Raw genomic sequence first — 22,815 nt, 5'->3', positions numbered from 1 at the left:
AATAATAATAAATGAAGAATAAAAAATAATATATAAAAGATAAAAAATGTTTTGTGCTTTTTGCCTCTTTTTTTCCCTCCTGCACTGGCACAGTAAATATTGGGGTCATTTGAAAAGGAATTCACTTGGCCTAAGCGCTATGGGGTTTCTCCACCCTTGGGGTATATTGTCACGGGATTAACTATAGACTCCGTTCAGGTTCATTTACTCTACCAGTGGTGCTTTCGTGGTGTTTGGAAAACTTCTGCTCCATCCTGGATGAACCATCATCATCTTTGTATGAGGATATTTATTTACCTTGAAAAGTTTTGCAAAGAATTCAATATGCTCTTGAAGGTGAAACAGACACCTCAAAATCTGATCTGTATATCTGTATGCTAGAATGATTATCTAGTTACATTCTAAAGAGAAATATACTTAATAAAAGCATCATGAATTTACCTGGTATAATACCCAACTACTGGTGAATCATGAAAATATTCAATGTCCTAAGTTTCTATCTATCTAAGATATATACCTTATATATCTATATATATATATCTCTATGCACAAAGATCAAATAAAATGAGGGTTTCTTTTAATCTTATAGAAACTATTATTCACCCAAGACCCATCAGCTGAAAGGCTTAAATATATCTTAGATATAGAGAGATATATAGATATATAATGTATATACCTTACATAGATAAATAGATAGAAGATAGATAAATAGATGATAGATAGATAGATAGAGAGATAGAGAGATAGATAGATGTTAGATAGATAGATAGATAGATAGATAGATAGATAGATAGATAGATAGATAGATAGATAGATCCAAGATATACAAGGTTTGACAAAACTTAAGGAAAAACATCTAAACCCATCAAAAATAGGGAGAAGAGACATTTCCTCAAAATGTTCAAAAGGCACATGAAAAATTGCTCCATGTCACTAATCATCAGGGACATTTAAATCAAAACAACAATAAGATATCATCTTATGCCACATAGACTAGCACACATCACAAAAAAAAAAACAAGAACAACCATTACAGGTGGAGATGTGGGTGTAAGGAACTCTCATTTACTGCTGTTGGGAATGACATCTAGTCCAATCTTTCTGGAAAACAATATGTATATTCTTCATAAAGCTGAAATTGAACTCCCATATGATCCAGCAATACCGCTCCAAGGGATATACCCCAGGAACACAAAAGCAAAATACAAAGATGCCCTCTCACCCCTGTGTTTATCATAGCACTATTTACATTAGCAAGGATCTGAAAACAACCCAGTTGCTCAACAGCAGATGAGTGACTAAAGACTATGGTACATTTTTACACAATGGAATACTATGCATCTAGTAGAAAACAATAAGTCATAAAATTTGCCTATACATGGTTGAACATGGAGACTATTATGTTGAGTAAAATGAGCCAGAGGGAGAGAAATAGACATAGAATAGTCTCACTCATCTGCAGGATATAAGAAAAATAAAAAAAAGAGTATAGTAATAATATCCAGAGACAAAAGAACTAAAGTCCAGGAGGATCAGCTTATGGCATAAAAGTTACCACAAAGAGCCGGGATTGCAGCTAGAACACTAGCCACAATGGCAGCTACCATACAATTATAGTGAGGGAAAGAGGTACAATGCCTGCCTGAAGGACAGGCAGGAGATTAAGATGGGAGAGAGAAATGGAGGAACATTGGTGATGGGAAATTGTACATTCTGTGACTGAAATCCCAGTATAAAAATTTTTGTAAATACAGTGATTAAATACTAAGATAACAAGGGACACTTATTTATTACTGGTGGCAATGTAGACTGGTCAAGTTTTTTTGGAAAACAATATGAACTTTCCTCAAAAAAATAAAAATCGATCTCCCAAATGACCCAGCAATACTTCTTTTGGGTATATATTCTAGGGGGTCCAAAGACACAATGAAGAAAAGCATCTGTACTATGTTCATTACAGCACTATTTGCAGTAGCCAGAATCTAGAATTTGGAAAGAACCCAAGTGCCTGAAACAAATGAGTGGATAAAGAAAATATGGTATATTTATACAATGGAATTTTATACATATGTTGGGAAAAATGAACTCATAAAATATCCCTATACATGGATGGATATGGAGACTATTATGCTGAGCAAAATGAATCAGAGGAAGAAGTATAGGCAAAAATGATCACACTCATTTATAAAAACAAAGTACAGTAATAATATCCAAAGACAATAAAGACAAAGTCCAGGAGGAATGGTCCATAGTAGAAAGCTTGCTACACAGAGAGTATTATGTAGTAAGAGCAGCGAAGGAACCACTATGATAGTGATAGTTGGAAATGATAATTCTGGAAAAGAACTGGGTGCTAAAAGAAAGTAAAATGATATAAATAATTCCCCTTCAGTAACAGTATTGCAAAACACAACACTTTAAAAAAGAAAAAAAAAAGCGAAGAGAAATGTCTTCCATAGAGGCAGGAGTTGAGGAAGAGAAACTGGGGACTCAAGTGGCAGGAATGTTCACTGGTAATGGGATAGGCATATAATATTTTATGACTGAAGCTCAATCATAAACAATTTTTAACTGTGTAGCTCATGGTGATTTAATTAAAAAAAAATTAGGTTATTCTACCATTGGAAAAACCACCCACACCTGCTTTCTTAGCAGAGAGAACCCAGATCCTCTACCAAGCTCCAAAAGAAATAATGAACATTAATTCTTTCCAGATAGTTTTATACAAGCTGATACCTCTATGCTATTCTCAGAATAGGTTGGGGCATATTCCCCTATATGCATAATACCACAAATCTCTAGCAAAAATAGCCCAATTTCACAACTAAGCCTTATCAAACCACCAACTCATCACATTTGTACCAAATCTATAGATCCTGTACCACACAGCCACAAGCAATCACGCAACACCACAAAATTTTATCATAGTGCCAGCTCAGTAGAATGACAGGAAATCTGATAGGAAAGTTACATAGAATTTTACCAAGCTCAATGAGCCTAAATGGTCACACAGAAAGCTCACTAGTACCAACCACAATCCCTAGACACTGACTGTAGTAACACCATCAAAAGATATAACAAATTTTTTAAACTGACCCTTGTTGATCTAAGTTTTGATTATTCCATTTGCCTTTGTATTGTAACAAATAATATAAAGTAAATCTGTGTCTGCAGGTAGGAATTTGTGGGTAGGAAACTGAGAACAACAGTGAAGAGGCCACACTGTTGGTGGGATGGGTGTTTGGACATTAAGCCTGAAACAACTGTATTATGAACAACTTGGTAAATAATGATGTTAAAATTAAAAATGTAAATAAGATTAATAAACAAGGTTATTATATAGAAACGTTTGTATATGTCTTATGAAGCTGATATATGCACTATATATAAATTTGTTTTAAATGTACTATTTTTATTTTGTAAGGTAGATTTTACTTTCATAGATATAGTTTTTGAACTTCTTTTAGCAGCCAAATATTTTATCAAGATATCATGCCAAAGCCTTCCAAAATGAGTCTGTATTGGTTAGAACAGAGTTAAAAAGAGATTTGGTGTTAGGAGCTATTTGCCTTACTCTCAACACCAAGCATTTGCAAAACATTAAACACAGACTGACGACCATGTGATAGGGTAGGTCTGATTTCATTCAGATAAAGCAGAAGAACTAAAACTTCGCATTCCAACCCATTTCCACTTTGATCTAAAAATCATTATGTGCTTTGAAGAAATCTTGTTGTGTTTTTGTTTTGTTTCAGGACCGAGTGGTGGCTTGCAGTCACACCTGGCTATGCTCAGGAGTCATTCCTGCCTCTGTGCTCAGGGATCACTTCTGGAGCTCAGGGGACCTATAAAGTACCAAGGCTGTAACCAGAGTTGGTGATGTTAGGCTAGTACCTTACCTCTATACTGTCTCTCTGGACCCTTTGAGGCATTTATTTTGAATTCCAGTCTCTTTAATTGTGAAAGAGTAATGAATCTGTGGTGAGGATTACCTTGGTCACCCATAGTGAATCAGATCACAGTGCTCATGCACACAATAAGTGCACAAGCAGCTCCTTTCTAGGGTTCCTTGCCTAGGCCACATGTTTTCTAATAAAATAAATGTGTTCTTGTTTTCTCAGAGGGCATAAATTCCATTTGTTTTACTAAGTCCAGCTCATGCCTTTAGCACTCGAGGGTTTACACTACTCCCTAGAACATTTAGCATTTTCTATTCAGTTAGCACAGCATTGAGACTTTAAAAGCAGCTTGAAAATAAACTTGATTCCAAATATGATTTATAATGTCCCAAGCAACAGCTCATTTACCCAAGAAAGCTCCATCAATTATTGACAGATGCACCCTCAGAGGAGAAATAACATTAAGACTAAGGGATGGAGGGGAAAGTATGCTTTAACCCTTTAAGCCAATTATCCAAGGTGATTTTGAGCATTAAATCCTTAGATATGCTTAATTTACTGTCCTTGCCTGTAAGCAAAGAAAAAAATGTATACAGAGGAGAAAAACACTAAGCCATTTAGGATTTCTTTAAAAAAAAAAGCAAAGAAAATGAATAGCAGAGATGGGGAAATATACAGAAGCTAGTATGTGGGTGTTGGACGCATGTGGGCTTAAACATAGAGCATCACAGCCTTTGCTCACCTTGCCCTCTCAATGCAGAACAAGCTACTCCCACCTGTCTTTGTTCAGTGCAGAAATAATTGCACTCACCTGCCTCTGACCTAATAATTACAACCATGCCTAATTTTATTCTCAGCATGTTTATTGTGGTTGAATTTTCTCGATTTTCAGTGCAAAAGCCTCACTAAGGACGCTAGAATTATTTGCTTTAACATCAAGCTAGTGACAAGGCTGTGTAAGGTTCTGTAATATGCCAAGAGGCCAGTGTGAATTCAGCCCAGGGGTGCTTGTAATCTGCATCTGACATACAGATATTAGAAAATGTGGGCATGGTTACAAGTTTTATGTGTGAGAAAAAAAATGCATGAAGCCAGTAAATGAAATAATGCTAATATATTTCTCCACAGTTTTTTCAAAGGGAAAAATGTTTTTCCCAACATCCAGATTATAAGGCAAAATACTATAAATTATGCCTACTTAGCTTTAATTTTATGTACTGAGGAATGTGTGTGTGTGTGTGTGTGTGTGTGTGTGTGTGTGTGTGTGTGTGTGTTTTGTGTGGTGTGAAATAGAATTGAAGCAGGCAGGTAGAGGGGAGGCCTGATAATTTTAGGCCTTAATAAAACCAAGATATGTTTTAAAAATCTTATTCTATCATCAGCCCAAAGTCATGAAAGCTTGAATCATAAAAGTCCTTATGGAGAATTTGAAAAAAGACAACAATAATCAAAAAAACAAAACAAAACAAAAAAAAAACAAAGATTCAAAGTCCTTTTCCTTTAACATCCAAGCAAGAAATTATTACCTATACAAAAAGGCAGGGAAGCTTAGGAAACCACCTAGAAAATCCACTTTGCAAAAGCAAGAAGCATACATTTCATTTATAGGATCTCATACATTCCTTTAGATTCAGAATTGCTGTCTTTTACTTCATTGGGCTTCTTTCTATTAGAGAAGCCTCCAACTGCTCTCTTCCCCATACATGCCTAACTTTCTAATCTCCTATTTCCTAAATAAAAACTATATGACATCACTATTCGTCTCTTCCTGAAATTCTTTTTCACAAAGGTAGACAACAAACTTGGGAAATATGGGCAGAGATTAGAAGAAAAAAAAGGCTGATTTCCCCCCCACACACACAAAGAACAGTTCATCCCTCCAGCCCAAGACTTTGACTCCCTGAGAACTTGGGAAGTGGACTAATTCTCAGAGTAGATCAAGTGGACTTCAATATCCCATGGCTCCCACAGACATCTGAAATAAAGAAACTTTGGATATAAAGAAGAATAAAGTATATATTTCTATATTAAGGAAATAAATTATGCTAGAAATCTAAAAAATTACTACCCTAATGTAACGCAATCTATAGTTTAAAGTACAATTATTAAACATTATAAAACTACCTGCTTATACCTCATGACCTGACAGAATAATTATTGGTTAGATCCTTTAATCTTTTTTACATACTTTTTACTAATAATTCAGAGATTTACTGGAATAGATTATTAAATTCTTGACCTCTTAAAGCATATATTTTTATCCCATTAACAAATTGTCTATAGAAAAGAAAAATGAGTTTTGACTACATCAGTTTAACTTTTACATTTTAGTTTCTAAATCAACATTGAGAGCCAGTTGGGTGCCAGATATTTTGCAAGTGTTTTCAAAGTCATTGACTCATTTAGTAACACCTGGATTTCGATCCTGATCTTTTGATTCCAATCTAGCAAAAGCATCCCTCCAAACCACAAACTTCTATTATCACCTTACCATCAAGACTTTGAGTGATTTTAGATAGGAGGTAGGATTAGTGACAGACTCATTGGTAATGTAGAGTGATAAATTACTGGCTTACTATTAGAGGCATGTGCCTTTTCTCTTATGGGATTCCCATTTCTCTAAATGTGAAGTTGAAGCAAGAATATAGGATTCTTAATCAACTCGTAAAAGTGTTGTCAAGAATTTTAAGTACTCTGCACCCCTTGAGATTTCCTCAGTAGTATAGTGTAAATCTAAGCAAACCAAACCAACTTTGATTGTGATCTCTGAACAAAAGTTAAGTCTTTGACAACTAGTTATAAGTAATATTGTGAAGGTACTTTGAATCTTATAGGACATAAAGCAGTCTGGGGTTGGGTTGTTGTATACTTTGGAACCCTATCATTCTTGGGACATATTTGTAATGTTGTCACAGAATTAATTTAATCAATTAACACCAAAATTATATTTAAGTTAAAAAAGATATGTAACTTCATGTATAACTGTTTGGGAGCTGATATCACTAGGGCTTTTTGGAGGAAGTGTGGGTATCCTCCCCCATATTTTCCTTCTTCCAGGAAGCCTGGTAGCTGTAACTATGCCCACAAATGCAGTTGTCATTTTCAAAACGGGCCAGCTCCATCGACTCACATTTTTCTTGAAAAAAGATAAAAACTGAGCAGTAAAAGATTATGGCTATAATGACCTACACAGCAGAAAGCTGGCCAACTCAGAAGGAAAGGGTGAGCCAAGATCCCACCTTGCCAAAATCACACTTGCCTCCATCACGAAGATTAGCTGTTTCCCCGATGGCCTGCCTCTTCACTGGAGGTCTGCCAAATGCTTACATTTCCCTAAAAGTTGTAGTATCAGTAATAGTACTTTGTATTTCTGATGATGTCATCCCTAAAAGAGCGCCCCAATTTAACAAGAGCTAACAAGAGCTTATTAAACCTTCTGCTATTAATAACTTCATTGGTGATACAATAATTTTCACAAATGTGCTTGCTACTGTACTTTTTCTTTTTTCTTTCTTTTTTATACTTGTTTACCATTTTATTTTATTTTTATTTTTCAATAAATTTGCTCTCACTTATCTGGAAATAAATGTATTATGATCAACAATGTCAACTATGTGATACATTTCTTCAAAAAGGAAGATGTAATGAACATGTTTGTGCTCCTAACTTACCCACTGCATTTATAGGTATTTATTTGCATCAACAGTGCATCAAGATAAAACATTATCTAGGCAAATATTATAATATTCAAATAGCACATTAAAATCAAAAATTGCAATATGGCTATTTCTATATCATTAACACCCTCAAAGTTTCATTCTGTAAGGCTGTTTTAGGAAGTCTTTTTCTGTCAAAGAGCATTTGGTATTTATAACTTTATTCATAGGCTTTATAATTCAGGGAGAAGGATTGTGGGCAATTAACAAGAAACATGTCTTTGTCCCATCATGTGACAGAAGCAGAACACATTATAACACTGAACTGTGGACCAGCCACTCTTCACATCTGCTTTTAAGGGAAACACGATGATTTAATGGCCTCATTGGAGTCATTACACTAACGTTCAAAACTTTGCTTGTTGCTGTATTTTTTCTCTCTTCTTTATCTCCTTTCTTTATTTCACTCCCACTTATCTGGAAACAAATGCATTATGATTATTTATGTCAATTATGTGATACATGCTCTTTAAATAAAGTAATTTTTTAAGCATAGGAAGGTTTTTTAAATATCATACAAACAACTGGGTCAATAAAGAGAGGCTGGAGACAGAGCCATAGCACAGCAGGGAGGGCATTTTCCTAGCAAGCAACCAAGCTAGATTCAATCCTCAGTATCCCATCTGATCCCCTGAGCCTTCCAGGAGTAATTTCTGACTGCAGAGCCAAGAGTAACCCTGGACTGCTGCCAGGTGTGGCCCAAAAACAAAAAAGTGGGGGAGGAGAGAGGGTTGTTTTGTCAATGATACTATTTAAGTAAGGAAGGTTGTTCACCAGCTCGGACTGAAAAACAGCCTCAAAGTAAGGGAGAAAAGGGTTTGTTTCATTTCCAACAGAGATAGATTTATGTAACAGCTTCTTACATATTCTAATAGTTTTTAGCCCCAGAAAACACATGCATATTCATGAGGTTGGAAGAACAGTGAATATATTCACGAGGGAAAATGCATTTGAGGAACATACAAAGAACATATATAGCATATACAAAAATGGCAGAGAAAGAATGTGCATTTCAATATAGCAATGAAGATCAAAGAGGATAGAGGTCAAAATGGGTCCAACCAGGCAGCTCCACTGACTAGTTTAGAATCCTGGGTGTTATTGTCAGTGGATTATGTTTTTAAGATTCCATTTTGGCCCAATCAGAGTCAACAGAAAGTAATGGGTCCATTTATCCCAGCGACATATAATCACAACCTCCAAAATCAAAGTCTATCTAGTCCTTTTCAGAGTTGTAAATTTATAAGATGTGAGACTGGAGAGATAATATAGAAGATAAGTTTTGCCTTGCATACAGTAAACTAATACTTAATTTCTAGCATAGCATTTGGTCCTCCAAATTCCAAAAGGAATGATCTCTAATCCTTGATCCCAGCAGTCAGCCTTGAGCACAGCCAGGTGTACCTTCATCCAACCCTTCCACAAAGAAATAGAAAAAAATATATTTTCAGGGTAGGGAGAAAAGAAAGAAGAAACAAAGTTACATAAAGCTTTGAAATATAAACATTAGCACTTTTGTGACCATGCAATCTACACTATAATAAAAAGACATAATAAAGCAAAACAATAAACTTCAAAAACATTTCCCTTATTAAATCTCACTTGAAAAATAAGTACTTCCTGTACCACCTGTGGACCCTCTACATATAAGCCCACACACAAACTACAAGGGGGTATGTCACTAAAAGAAATGATAAGTTTCTTCATTGAGTCTCTAACTTATAAGCACTTTTTTTTTAGTCATCTGTTGTTCTGGACAACTAAATCTTGTGTTTTGTTTTGTTGGGTCAGACCCAACAGTGGTCAGGGGTTACTCATGGCCCTGTGCTCCAGATTATTTGGGGTGCCAGGAATTGAATCCAGATTGGCTGTGTGCAAGGCAATTCCCTACCCAAGGTACTATTTCTCCAACCTAAATAAGCACCTGCATATCTAAATCTTGAACACATCTTTTATTCCTCTTTATTCTATGAAAGATGCCCTTATTCCTGATTTATATATTTTTTTAAAAAACTACAAACATGGAGCCAGAGTGGTAGCACAGTAGTGGGACATTTGCCTTGCACCCAGATGACCTGGGATTGACAGGTTCAGTCCCTGGCATCCCATGGTCCCCTGAGCCAGGAGCAATTTCTGAGTGCAGAGCCAGGAGTAACCCTTGAGCACAGCCAGCTATGGCTAAAAAAATTAATAAATAAATAAATAAGTAAAAACTACAAACGTGACAACTTCTATTTTTATTGTTTGTTTGTTTTTTGGCTTTTGGGCCACACCCAGTGACACTCAGGCATTATTCCTGGCTATGTGCTCAGAAATCACTCCTAGCTTGTGGGACGATATGGGATGCTGAAGAATCAAACCTCGGTCCTCCTACGTCAGCTGCATGCAAAGCAAATGCCCTACCACTGTGCCACTGCTCCACCCCACGCATCTATTTTTAGATTACAATTTTACTCTTTTCCAAACAGTAAGGCATAACTACATATACACAATTATGCATTAAGTATATTTTCTGATTAACTTTCAAAAATGTTTATTAGATAAAATGAATATACTAAAGGTTTTAGAAATATAATCCAGAATATTAAGCACTTTCTAGTTTGTATGTGGAAATTTCTTTTACAAAATATTTTCCCTGGGTAATGGGAATAAGGACTAAAAATTATGTTTACGGGAGACCTCCACGCCCGCCAGCCTGCGTGCCCCTCCCCAGAGTGAGTGCAGTGCCCTGAAGCATCTCCACCTGGGCATAGGAACCCCCCCCCTGCGCCAGTGCCCAGGGTGAGTGCATTCCCCTGGGGCTGCTCCACGTGGGAGCTCGGAGACCTCAGCGCCCGCCAGCCTGCATAACTCACCCCAGAGTAAGTGCAGTGCCCAGAAGCATCTCCACCTGGACATAGGGACTCCCGGGCCAGTGCCCAAGGTGAGTGCATTCCCCTGGGGCTGCTCCATGTGGGCGCTCAGAGAACTCCGCACAGGCCAGCCTGCGTGCACAGAGACCCCATTACCCACCGTCTCACTCTCCTGTCCCCAGAGATCACCCCACCCGATTGGAGCTTAGACAGAGGAGAGCAGTTCCCTGTGACGTAGCCAGCCAGAGTCACTTGCGCCAGACCCACTCTGTGCCACTGGGACAGGCTGGGACCAATAGACTGGGTGAGCTTGGGCCTGCCATGTGGAACTTTGGGTAACCTAGCCCCCTGAGCCCCAGAGTGGACCTGAGACCCCCCAAGGGCTGAGGGCAGCTACCAGGTGGGTTTGGCTAGGGGAATTTCTTCTGCAAAAACTCGAAGGGGGCGGAACTTCATTGACTCCCAGATAGGGAAGGGAACAGAGAGCTAGGCTCAACAGCAACCGCAACCATTGTGGCCAGGAGCAGACCTGCACCAGCTGACAGGAATAAAGAGAAGGAAATTGACCAGACCCACTGAAGGAAGGCTGACTTCCAGGTAGTAGAGGAGGGGAGAAAGAGCTATACTCAACAGCGCCCTCCACCATTGTGGCCAGAAGAGGACCAGCACTAGCTGACAACAAAAGGGCAAAGCAACGAATCAGGCCACATAAAGAGCACAGGAGGAGCCAAACCTCAGCAAGCTCACCCAACAGTCCCTCTAGAACCACCCTCAGGGAGAGGACCCATTCCCACGCCACAGGGGATCAAAACAGGCTGAATTTAGAAGGCACAGCACTCCAAAGCACACCAATAAATGCAAAGAATTATGGATAAATCAAGGAGAACCCTAACATCTGAAGATAGGGAGACAAAACCTAGCAAGTTTCCAAGTCCGCCAAAATGCACAAATCCATGGGAAGGCAACCTAAAAGTAGCAATGAGAAAGGAAATGCAAGAATTGATAAGAGAAATAAAAGAAACGCTAGCTACCGAGTATAAGAAATCTATGGATGAACGAATCAGCCAAATTAAAGAAGAAATGTTAAAGAACATGAGAGATTCCATACAAAAAGAAGTGAAGGAATTAAAAGACAAAGTAACAAGCTTTACGAGCAGAAACACAGAGTTGGAGAAGCACATTGAAGAACTTGAAGGAAAACTGCAAACAAAAAATGATCAAGAAACCAACAAAGAAATAAAAAGCAAAGCAATGGAAGGAAAAGTCCAGTATCTAATGAACAAGGACAAAAGAAACAATCTAAGAATTGTGGGTATACCAGAAGGGGAGGAAATAGGGAAAGGGAAAGAACAAGTAGTCAGAGAGATAATAGCAGAGAACTTCCCCACCCTCTGGAAAGAAACTTTAATGTTAATCCAGGAAGTGAAAAAAGTCCCTAATAAAATAGACCCTAATAAACCAACACCAAGACATATAATAATCCAAATGGCAAAAAACAAAGAGAAAGAGGAACTCCTTAAAGCAATAAGGGAGAACAAAAACCTCAAGTGCAAAGGTAAGGACATAAGAATAAAACCAGATCTCCCATTCAAAATAATTCAAGCAAGAAGGCAGTGGAATGACACATTTAAACGACTGAATGAAAAAAATTTCCAACCTAGGGTCCAAAACCCAGCAAAAATATAATTCATATGGGAGGACAGACTAAAAACATTCTCAAACAAGAATGAACTTGAACAATTTGTGCAAACATAACCAATCCTAAATGACCTACTCAGAGACGAATTACACAATCCAAACCCCCAATTGTAACAAAAACCACCCTACATAACACAACTGCATAACAGTCCTCTCTCTCAATAATCTCCCTAAATGTTAATGGACTAAACTCTTCAATTAAAAGACACATAGTAGAGAATTAGATTAGGAAAAATAAACCGGACTTCTGCTGTCTGCAAGAAACACAGCTACAACTACAAGATAAGCACAGGCTTAGACTAAAAGGATGGAAAGTAATTATTCAGGCCAATGGAAAACAAAAAAGAGCAGGGACAGCCATTCTTATATCAGATTGATATATCTTATATACCAAATTGCATTCAACCTCAAGAAAGTGATCAGAGACAAAGAGGGTCACTACTTACTGATCAGGGGAACATTAGATCAAGAAACACTAACTCTGGTCAATATCTATGCACCTAATGTAGAGTCAGCAAAATATGGGAGGCAACTGCTCGCAAACCTGGAGAAACACATGAAGGGAAATGTGATAATAGTACGGGACTCAATAATCCACTATCACCACTGGACAGATCCACCAAATAGAAAAATAGCAAAGAAATAAGAGCTCTAAATGAAAAATTAAAAGATTTAGGGATAATAGATTTATATAAAGCCCTCCATCCACAGAAAGCAGAATGCACATTCTTCTCAAGCCCACATGGAGCCTTCTCCAGAATAGACCATGTCTTAGGATGCAAAGCCAACCTATATAAGACCACAAAGGTAAGGATCATTAGAAGTACCCTTTCAGATCACTATGCAACAGTGGTCAAAATTGACTTCAAGAAGAAGCAATGGAGAAAAACTAATACCTGGAGATTAAACAACATGCTGCTCAACAACAGCTGGATCAAAGAACAACTCAAGGAAGAAATAAAAAAATTCCTTGAGACAAATGATAATGAAGAGACAACATGTCAAAATTTGTGTGACACAGCAAAAGCAGTAATTAGGAGGAAACTCATAGCAATACAGGCATATGTCAAGAAACAGGAAAATGACAAAACCAACAGTATAAAAGATCACCTTAAAGAATTGGAACAACAGCAACAGAGAAATCCAACCACAACCAGAAGGCAAGAAATAATAAAAAACCAGAGCAGAAATAAGCAACATAGAAACTAGAGAAAACAATACAAAAAAAATCAATGAGACCAGGAGTTATTTTTTCGAAAAAATAAACAAGATAGACAAACCACTGGCAAAACTCACCAAAAAAAAAAAAAGGAAAAACACCCAAATCAGTAGAATCACAAATGAAAGGGGAGAGACTACAACAGAACCCCAAGAAATACAACATATCATGAGATCATATTATGAACAACTATACTCAGCTAGGCTAGAGAACCCGGTAGAAATCAACAGATTCTTGGAAAAACACCCTCTTCCAAGACTGAAAAAGGAAGAACTAGAAAGCCTAAACCGACCAATCACCTCAGAGGAAATTGAAGATATAATTGAAAAAACTCCCTAAGAACAAAAGCCTAGGCCCAGATGGATTTACAGGTGAATTCTATCAAACATTCCAAGAAGACTTACTACCACTTTTTCATAGGCTCTTCCAAACCATAGAAGAAACAGGAATCCTCCCCAACTCCTTTTATGAGGCTAATATCACATTCATTCCCAAAGATGGCAAAGACACCACCAAGAAAGAAAACTACAGACCAATCTCACTAATGAACATAGATGCAAAGATACTCAACAAAATCTTAGCAAACCGAATCCAGCACTTCATCAAAAAGATCATACATCATGACCAAGTGGGACTTATACCAGGAATGCAAGGTTGGTACAACATACGCAAATCAATCAACATAAAACATCACATCAACAACAAGAAAGACAAAAACCACATGGTCATATCAATCGATGCAGAGAAGGCATTTGACAAAATCCAACACCCTTTCATGTTAAAGACACTCAGCAAAATAGGGTTAGAAGGAACCTTCCTCAAGATAGTTACAGCTATCTATGAAAAGCCTACAGCCAACATTATACTTAATGGCGAGAAACTAGAAGCATTCCCACTAAGGTCAGGAACTACGCAAGGCTGTCCACTCTCTCCATTCTTGTTCAATATAACCTTAGAAGTCCTAGCAATAGCAATCTGACAAGAGAAGGGAATCAAAGGAATCCAAATTGGGAAAGAGGAACACAAACTATCACTATTTGCAGACGATATAATTATATACATCGAAAACCCTAAAAGGTCCACAGTAAAACTCCTAGAAACAATTAACCAATACAGCAAAGTGGCTGGATACAAAGTCAATACACAAAAGACAGTAGCGTTTCTATATACAAACAACGAAGTCAAGGAGAGAGGGATTAAATATACAATTCCATTTAAAATAGTATCAAAAAATATCAGGTACCTAGGAATCAACTTTACAAGGGAAGTGAGAGACCTATACCAGGGAAACTTCAAAACACTTCAGAAAGAAATCAAAAATGATCTAAAGAAGTGGAAGAACATCCCATGCTCATGGATAGGTAGAATTAACATAGTCAAAATGACTATCCTACCCAAACTACTATATAGATTTAATGCAATCCCTATCCAAATTCAGACACCATTCTTTAAAGAAATAGAAAAATCAATCACAAAATTCATCTGGAACCACAAAAGACCCAGAATAGCCAAACACATACTAAAAAACAAGAAGCTGGGCGATATCTCCTTACCTAACTTGAAACTATACTATAAAGCCATAAATCAAAACAGCATGGTACTGGAACAGAGACAGGACCTCAGACCAGTGGGTCAGAACAGAATTCCCAGACATAAAGCTCCAGATATACAGCCAACTAATATTTGATAAAAGAGGCAAGAACCTGAAATGGAACAAAGAAAGCCTATTCAACAAATGATGTTGGTACAACTGGAAAACCACATGTACGAAAGTGAAAATCGACCCATACCTCACTCCTTATACAAAAGTCAACTCAAAATGGATCAAAGACCTTGAAATCAGACCCTAATCTATAAAGTTTATCGAGAATAAAATAGGCAGAACACTCGAATACCTATATATCAAAAAGGTCTTCGAGAATGAAGCACCAATGGCAAGAACTTTAGCATCAAACATAAACAAATGGGACTACATCAAACTAAAAAGCTTCTGCATGGCGAGAGTAACCTTACTTAACGCAAGAAGACAGTTAACAGATGGGAAAAAAATCTTTTCACTTGACTTATCAGATAAAGGGCTGATATCTAGAACATACAAAGCACTCAAAAAGCTGAGCCCCCCCAAAACCAAATAAAGCCATAAAAAATGGGGAGATGAAATGAATAGACACTTCTCTGAGAAAGACAGAAGGATGGCCAACAAACACATGAAAACATGCTCACCTTCACTCATCATCAGAGATCCAAATCAAGACCACAATGAGATACCACCTTACACCAGTGAGGATGGCTTACATCAAAAATAATGGGAACAATCTCTGTTGGCGGGGATGCAGTATGAAAGGAACTCTCATCCACTGCTGGTGGGAATGCCCCCTACTCCAACACCTATGAAGAACAGTCTGGAGAGTGCTCAAAGAACTCAGAATTGAGCTGCCATTTGATCCAGCAATTGCTCTCCTAGGTATATACCCGCAAGTTGGAAGGACATTCATTCCAAAATACGTGTGCATCCCACTATTTATAGCAGCACTCAGTATAATAGCCAAGTCTTGGAACCAACCTCGATGTCCAACAACAGATGAATGGATCATTAAGATGTCTTATCTATACACAATGGCAGTCAGAAATGATACAATCATAGACTTTGCAGCAACGTGGATGGACATAGAACATGTTATGTTAAATGAAGTAAGTCAGAAGACAAAAGATAAACACAGATTGGTAGCACTATTCTGAAGCACCTAGAACATACATCTTATACACAACTAATACTCAACAATCAAATAACAGGGTTTAACAGGGTAGAAACTCCAAACACTGTAATAGTCAACGTATACCCAGGAGCAGTGCCCAAAATACATGAAAAAGGAACAACGCAAACTCTTGACTACACATTATACCACAAAGAAAACAGCAGCACCAGAAACAGCAGCATAGAGAGAACAGGTTTGTAATCAACCTTCTACAACAAAGGCCCACAATAATCCCTTAGAGATCGTGTACAGGAACACAGGTAAAGAATACCATGGGAAATCACTGACTCCAATGGAAACATCCCATAACACTATGTTTTAATGCCTTTATCTTACTATATTTAAAATAACCTCTCAGCTTTTCTGTCCATAGGCGTTCTTGGATACAAAGGGCGGACAAACTAAGATGGCAGCTCGGGATATCACACGAGATACCATACCTAGCTTGCAGTACGAGATGGCCCCGAGAAAACTCTTTAACATACACTTTATCTCTAGGTTATACCTTCTTTTAGGAATTGAAGCATGTGGCCAGTCAGACCACCGAAGCAGTAACTGCGATGTACAGACTTAAACTACAGGCTCTACTCATCGAACACGTTCAAGCAAACTAGCATCCCTTGCTATTTTCTCCTCTCCTCTCTTCTCACTACTTTCTTTTTTATTTTTTCTTTTCTATTCTTCTTTTTACTTTTTTTCTTTTCTCTTCTCCCTTTCTTTCTAATGTATTTTCTCTTTTCTCCCTTCCTACCCCTTCCATATACCTTCCCTTTTTCCCCTTTGAAAATCCAACTATCTCTTCACCCCTCAATCCCATCCAGACCTCCCACCATATTAAAATGCTTCACCTCAGTCTATTAGGCATCGGAGGCCTTCTTAACCAGGCCTGAGGAGGGGTGCGGGACTTGGGTAACCCCAGCACCCCTCTACCGCCTTGCTCCAGATCTCCAGGGCTTCCCCGGGCCACATGCCTGGGCAAGCCCGTGAGTTGGGCCCCTTGGTGGAGCTTGAAGTTACCCTAGGCTTTCCCCCATTATCCATTCAGCTCCTTAGGGAGGGTCTGGGTGGGGCTCTGAACTTCTGGTCTCCCAGCTTCTTGAAGAATATCTCTCCTTCCTGGGAGCAGGGAGTCTAGCAGTATGGGGTTCGGCAGGCCGGAGGCCTTCTTAACCAGGCCTGGGGGGGTGCGGGACTTGGGTAACCCCAGTACCCCTCTACCTTTACTTTACCTTTACTTCTTGAAGTCACTGGTAATCTCTTTCCAGTCTATATTTTCAAAATCATGCAAGGGCTACCATCCCCGCGCACACAGGAAACATTAATAGTACTCACTATCATTGAATTATGTTTTTTTGTATGCAGAATGTCTATTTTGTACTCTGCCCTTTTGCATACCCCTTCAAAAGATCATATTTCTCTTTAACTTCCTTAACTTCTATCATCTTTACTCCTCATTTACCTTTCTAACTTAAGTACTGTAGAGTCCTAAGTCACAGACCAAAGTGGTGCCCTGGAGTTAACACCCACCCAACTATTTTAAAAGGCATAAAAAGGACACATGTCTTTTCAACATTTTATGGGTGTTTTCTTTGACTACTATAACTTTGAATATTTTCTTATACAGTGACAATCCCCCCCCCATTTTTTATCTTCTCTTTGTAAACTGCTCAATATGAAATTTGGTGTGAAAGAATCCCTCAGTTTAATGCTTATGTTTGAATCAAGTCATGGGTATTGTTGGAAATGTTCTTACGCCCCCATATACTCTGATAGCACCACGTGGCTTTATTTCTTGTTTGCTTAGGCACACTAAAATTGGAAAATACTAAACATACCAATAAATTCTTATCTAATAGAGATGGGAACACACAAATCTTGTAGTGCAATGGGACCTTACACCCTGAATATTGACATAAAGTCCTGGCACAGGCCTCAGAAGAATGGGCATTCTCCATTCACCCCTGATCTAGAGAAGACATCTACAAAACATCCAAGGTTGTATATAACATCACCTGGAGGCATTCCTCTACCAGGGAAGACCCTACAGCTGCTCTGACATCGATCTACTAAAAAGAGACTTCCCTTAACACTGAGAAGACTTAACAAGAACAATAATCTGCTTACTGGACAGGGCTTGCTGTATTGCCCCTTAATTGTGAGGTTTGTCTATAACATCACCTGGAAGCAATCCTCTACCATGGAAGACCCTACCACTGCTCAGACATTGACCTGCTCAAAAGAGACTTCCCTTAACACTGAGAAGACTTAACAACAACGACCTGCTTACAGGACAGGGCTTCCTGCATTGCCCTTTAGTGGTGAGGTGAAACAAGAAGATGCTCCACATCATGACTTCAATGTAGGATATGCAGATTCAAGGATCTTTAATACAGAAACATGATACCAACAACAGAGACTGTGAAAAGTGTTTTGGCACTACGGACAATGTCTTGAATTGGATGATAACTTGCCAGAAGCCTAGAGTTGGTCTTATGCCAGGAAACTTCAGGGGTAGGATCTCTTGGTATTTAGGCCAAGGTTATTCCTTTCCATGCCTCTCATATTTTGGTGGGCCTATGCAAACAACAATTGCCACTCTAACACCGATTTTACTGTGCTCCTTTGACTCTAATCCTTAAAAAAGCACCCACATAAAATTTGAGGTTAACTTAAGCTAATATGCATGTACATGAAAATGTAAAAAATACTATGCCTCTAATGTTTAAGGAGTTATGTAAGTTTTATGGCTTTAGATTGCCTTGTGTGCTGTTAAGAAATATTATAATGTGTTACAATCTGGGGACTTGAGGAACAAAGTAATTGTACATGGATTCTGTTTTATTTATCTTAATTTTCTTTGGCTGAAAGTTCAAAGTTAAGATATCAGCAAGGGGACTTCTGCTGAGAATTATGTTATGGGTGATTGTCCTTCCGCTGTAACTTTACCTTGTTCTCTTTCTTTGCACCTTTTGTTCTCATAATTCAAAATAAAAAAAATTAATAATAAAAAAATCTATTAGGCATCAAGATTGACCTCCTACCCCAACGAACCAGTACCCAGCACCCAAGCGAAGGGACACCCAGTCAAACCCACACCTTGTGTCCTGCAAGAAAAGGCAGCCAACTCCCCTGCGGACTCATGCTGCGCGGCCCTCCCTACCAACTCCCCCTAATGTGGACTGTTACTTGAAACCGGACTTAGTTCCAAAAGTATCCCCAATGCAAGAACTCTTCCAAGACCTCCTGGCCACAAATCTTTTGCCAATCTGAAGAAGGTCAGGGGGTATGAGGGAAATGTGGCTGGGAACCCACACACCACAAGAAAAACCCAAATGACAATGGAAAAACCTGTACTTCCAACATAAGCATAAGACCTGTATTACACCACCTCTTTACCTGCTTTTCCCCAAATGTAAGGTAGTCTTTTGCATCACTTTGATCCTTTAAATACTTTGTTAATTCATTTTTTTAAAATGTCTGTCCTACATATACATAGGTGAGCACATACATTTTTATTTCTTTTTTTTTTTTTTATCTTTTTTGGGTATGTGACCTGTTTCTGTTTTCCCCTCTGTCCACCCCAAATGCGCCGACAATATAATGCAGCACCATTTCTCCCTGCAAAGGCACACTAAAAAAAGGGGAAATCTTACATATAAAAAAGAGTGCTTATCTACTAGAGATAGGAACTCATAGTTGTTTACAATACAGGGATATCTCCTATCTTGAAAATATGTCATGTGGAATCAACTTAGACCTCGGGTGATTAGATACCATCATTCCAGCCTTGAAGCCTGTATCCCAGACATAGAAACGGCACAGTTCTTCACAACAGCTGCAGGAAACAAATCCCATCCAGGACAGCCTTAATACTGCGGGGTCACCAACAAGTGCCAGCTCTAATATGATACCCTGACAATGAGGAAAATGGGAACAACTTGACCTAAGAGAAGATTATCCAACCTTACCGCTAACGATAAGACAAAATCAGAAGACTTGTCACCCTTTGGTAGGTCCAAAAGCCAAGATCGCGATTTCCAGTTGACTGGCTGCTAGAACCATGACCAGACTGTATATAGTCTAGGGTTTGAACTACGACCTGCACAATAACCATGATCCCCAGTTCCAAAGGTCTGGCAGAGACAATTGTAATAGAATGGGGCTTCTGGGAACACAAAGAAAGACGCTATCCAGGTGCCATCCTAGGTTCAGTGCAAAGACCAAGACCACCAACCACAGAAGATGGATTAAAATGACACTGAGGGAAAAGAACTTCTAGAACCACAAAGACTGACTTCATCATAAGTCCCACCCCTGGACCTGTGCAGATACTGAGATCTCTAGATACAGAGGTCTAATTGAATCACCCAGGATGGAGCAGAAGTCTTCCAAACACCACAACAGCACCACCAGGAGAGTAAATGATCCTGAACAGAGTCTATAGTTAATCCCATGACAATATACTCCAAGGACGGAGAAACCCCGTATCTCTTAGGCCAAGTAAATTCCTTTTTGAATGACCGCAATATTTACTGTGCCAGGGCAGGAGGGAAAAAAGAAAAACAAAAAGCACAAAACATTGTTTATTTTTTATATATTATTTTTATCTTCATTTATTATTATTATTATTATTTATCTATCTATTTTTGGTTGATTTCTTTGTTTGAGTGTGGTTATTGAAGTTGTTGTCCCCAGTTATACTTATTATTTTTCTCTTCTTTTCTTTTCTTTCTTTATGTGCTATGCTATGTTTCTTATCTCAAGACCATGGCGCTTTTTTTAATTTTTGTTTTTTGTTTGTTTGATTTTTTTGTGGTGCTTATCATTATTGTTGGAGTCCTCACTGGATATTTGACACTTCTTTTTGTACTGGTGAAGTCTTTCCCCTTCTTTTTCTCCTTCGTCTTTCAAATCAATGATGAGAGCCTCTAGAAGGATTCCGCCCATTTTCCACATATTAGACTTTTACCCCAGTTTATTACTTTTCTCTTCTTCAAACAAAACCACATAATTTGAACTAGCTAGTCCTGCCTCCCAGTTAGAGGGGGAAAAAAGGGAGCCACCAAGACCAAACAGGTGCAAGACTACTAAGTAGTAGGCTAGGTACAGAGGACCACATATTTTAGCAGCCCTGCGGGTGAGGGAAGAGGATATGGGAGGTAGGACAAAAACGGAGGTGTAGGGAGGGCAAATTGGTGATGGGAATTCCCCCTGATTTTATGTAAATATGTACCTAAAATATTATTGTCAACAATATGTAAGCCACTATGATAAAAATAAAAATTATATTTATGTTTATGACCATCTAAATAGTACATGTAATTTATATCAAACTGTACGATGAATTTTTTTAATTTTTTATTTTACTGAAACCATTGTGATTTACAAAGTTCTTCATAATCGGGTTTCAGACATACAATGAATTAGGGCCAATCCCACCACCAGTGTCTACCTCCCTCCACCAATTTTCCCCAAGTACACCCCATACCACCCCACTGCCTGCCAATATAACAGACCTAAGTTTAAATTGCTAAAGTTTGTGTCCCTTGATTTTTTTGGTGCCTTTTGCTTGGATATTTAATTCTGTCCTTTTTTAACACTACCAAAGCATCTGAGACCACTTGGCCCTTGGACCCCTTCTTTTCATATCTGTGTTTCTCCTCTTTTACTCAATTTCATTCCTTCTTCTCACTATACTCTTGGGCCAAGTGTGTTCAAAGCAACTACCTTCTTTTCATTGCATTTCTTTATGAGGTTATTCTCAATACCACATAAGTGATATAATTCTGTATTTATTCTTCTTCTTCTGGCTTACTTCATTTAACATAATATCTTCCAATTCCAGCATGTTGCTTCAATTGCATGATTGCATCCTTCATTACAGCTATGTAGTATTCCATTGGTATATATGACCATATCTTTTTGATCCACTTGTCTGTTGGACATCTAAGTTGATTGGAGGTTTTGAATATTGTATTGAGTTCTGCAATAAATAGTGGTATACAAACATCTTTTGGGTGAATGCTTTTCTGTCCTGGGGATAGATACCTAAAAAAAGGGTTTGCTGGGTAATATGATAGCTCAATTTTAAGTTTACTCAAAACCCTCCATACTGTTTTAAGGGGGTTGGACCAGGCAGCATTCTCACCAGAATTGGATGAGATTTCCTTTCTTTCCACCCCTGCCAACAGAGATTGTTTTCATTATTTTTTATATGTGCCATCCTCACTGGTGTAAGATGATATCTCATTGTTGTCTTAGTTTGAATGTCTCTAATGATAAGTGATGTTAAGCATTGTTTTATGTATCTGTTGATCTTCCTCTGAGAACTGTCTGTTCATTTCCTCTTTCCATTTTTATGGGCTTTTTAAGTTTTTGTAGAGTTAACCTTTGTCAGTATTTTGTATATTCTAGATAACAAACCATTATCTGATTGTTGATGGCAAAAATTTTCTCCCATTCAGTTAGCTGTCTTCTAATTTTAGTCTGTGTGTGTTTGTGATTGTCATACAGCAACTTTTTAGTTTGATGTGTCCCACTTATTTAGATTTGATGCCATAACCCTTACCATTGGTGTCCTATCATCAAAAACTTGTTTAAGATCAAAGTCATGGAGTGGGCCGAAGAGATAGCATGGAAGTAATGCATTTATCTTGCATGCAGAAGGATGGTGGT

The sequence above is a fragment of the Suncus etruscus genome, chromosome 1 (assembly GCF_024139225.1).
Source record: "Suncus etruscus isolate mSunEtr1 chromosome 1, mSunEtr1.pri.cur, whole genome shotgun sequence".
Classification (NCBI taxonomy): Eukaryota; Metazoa; Chordata; class Mammalia; order Eulipotyphla; family Soricidae; genus Suncus; species Suncus etruscus.
Note: the sequence above shows the minus strand (reverse complement) of the source record.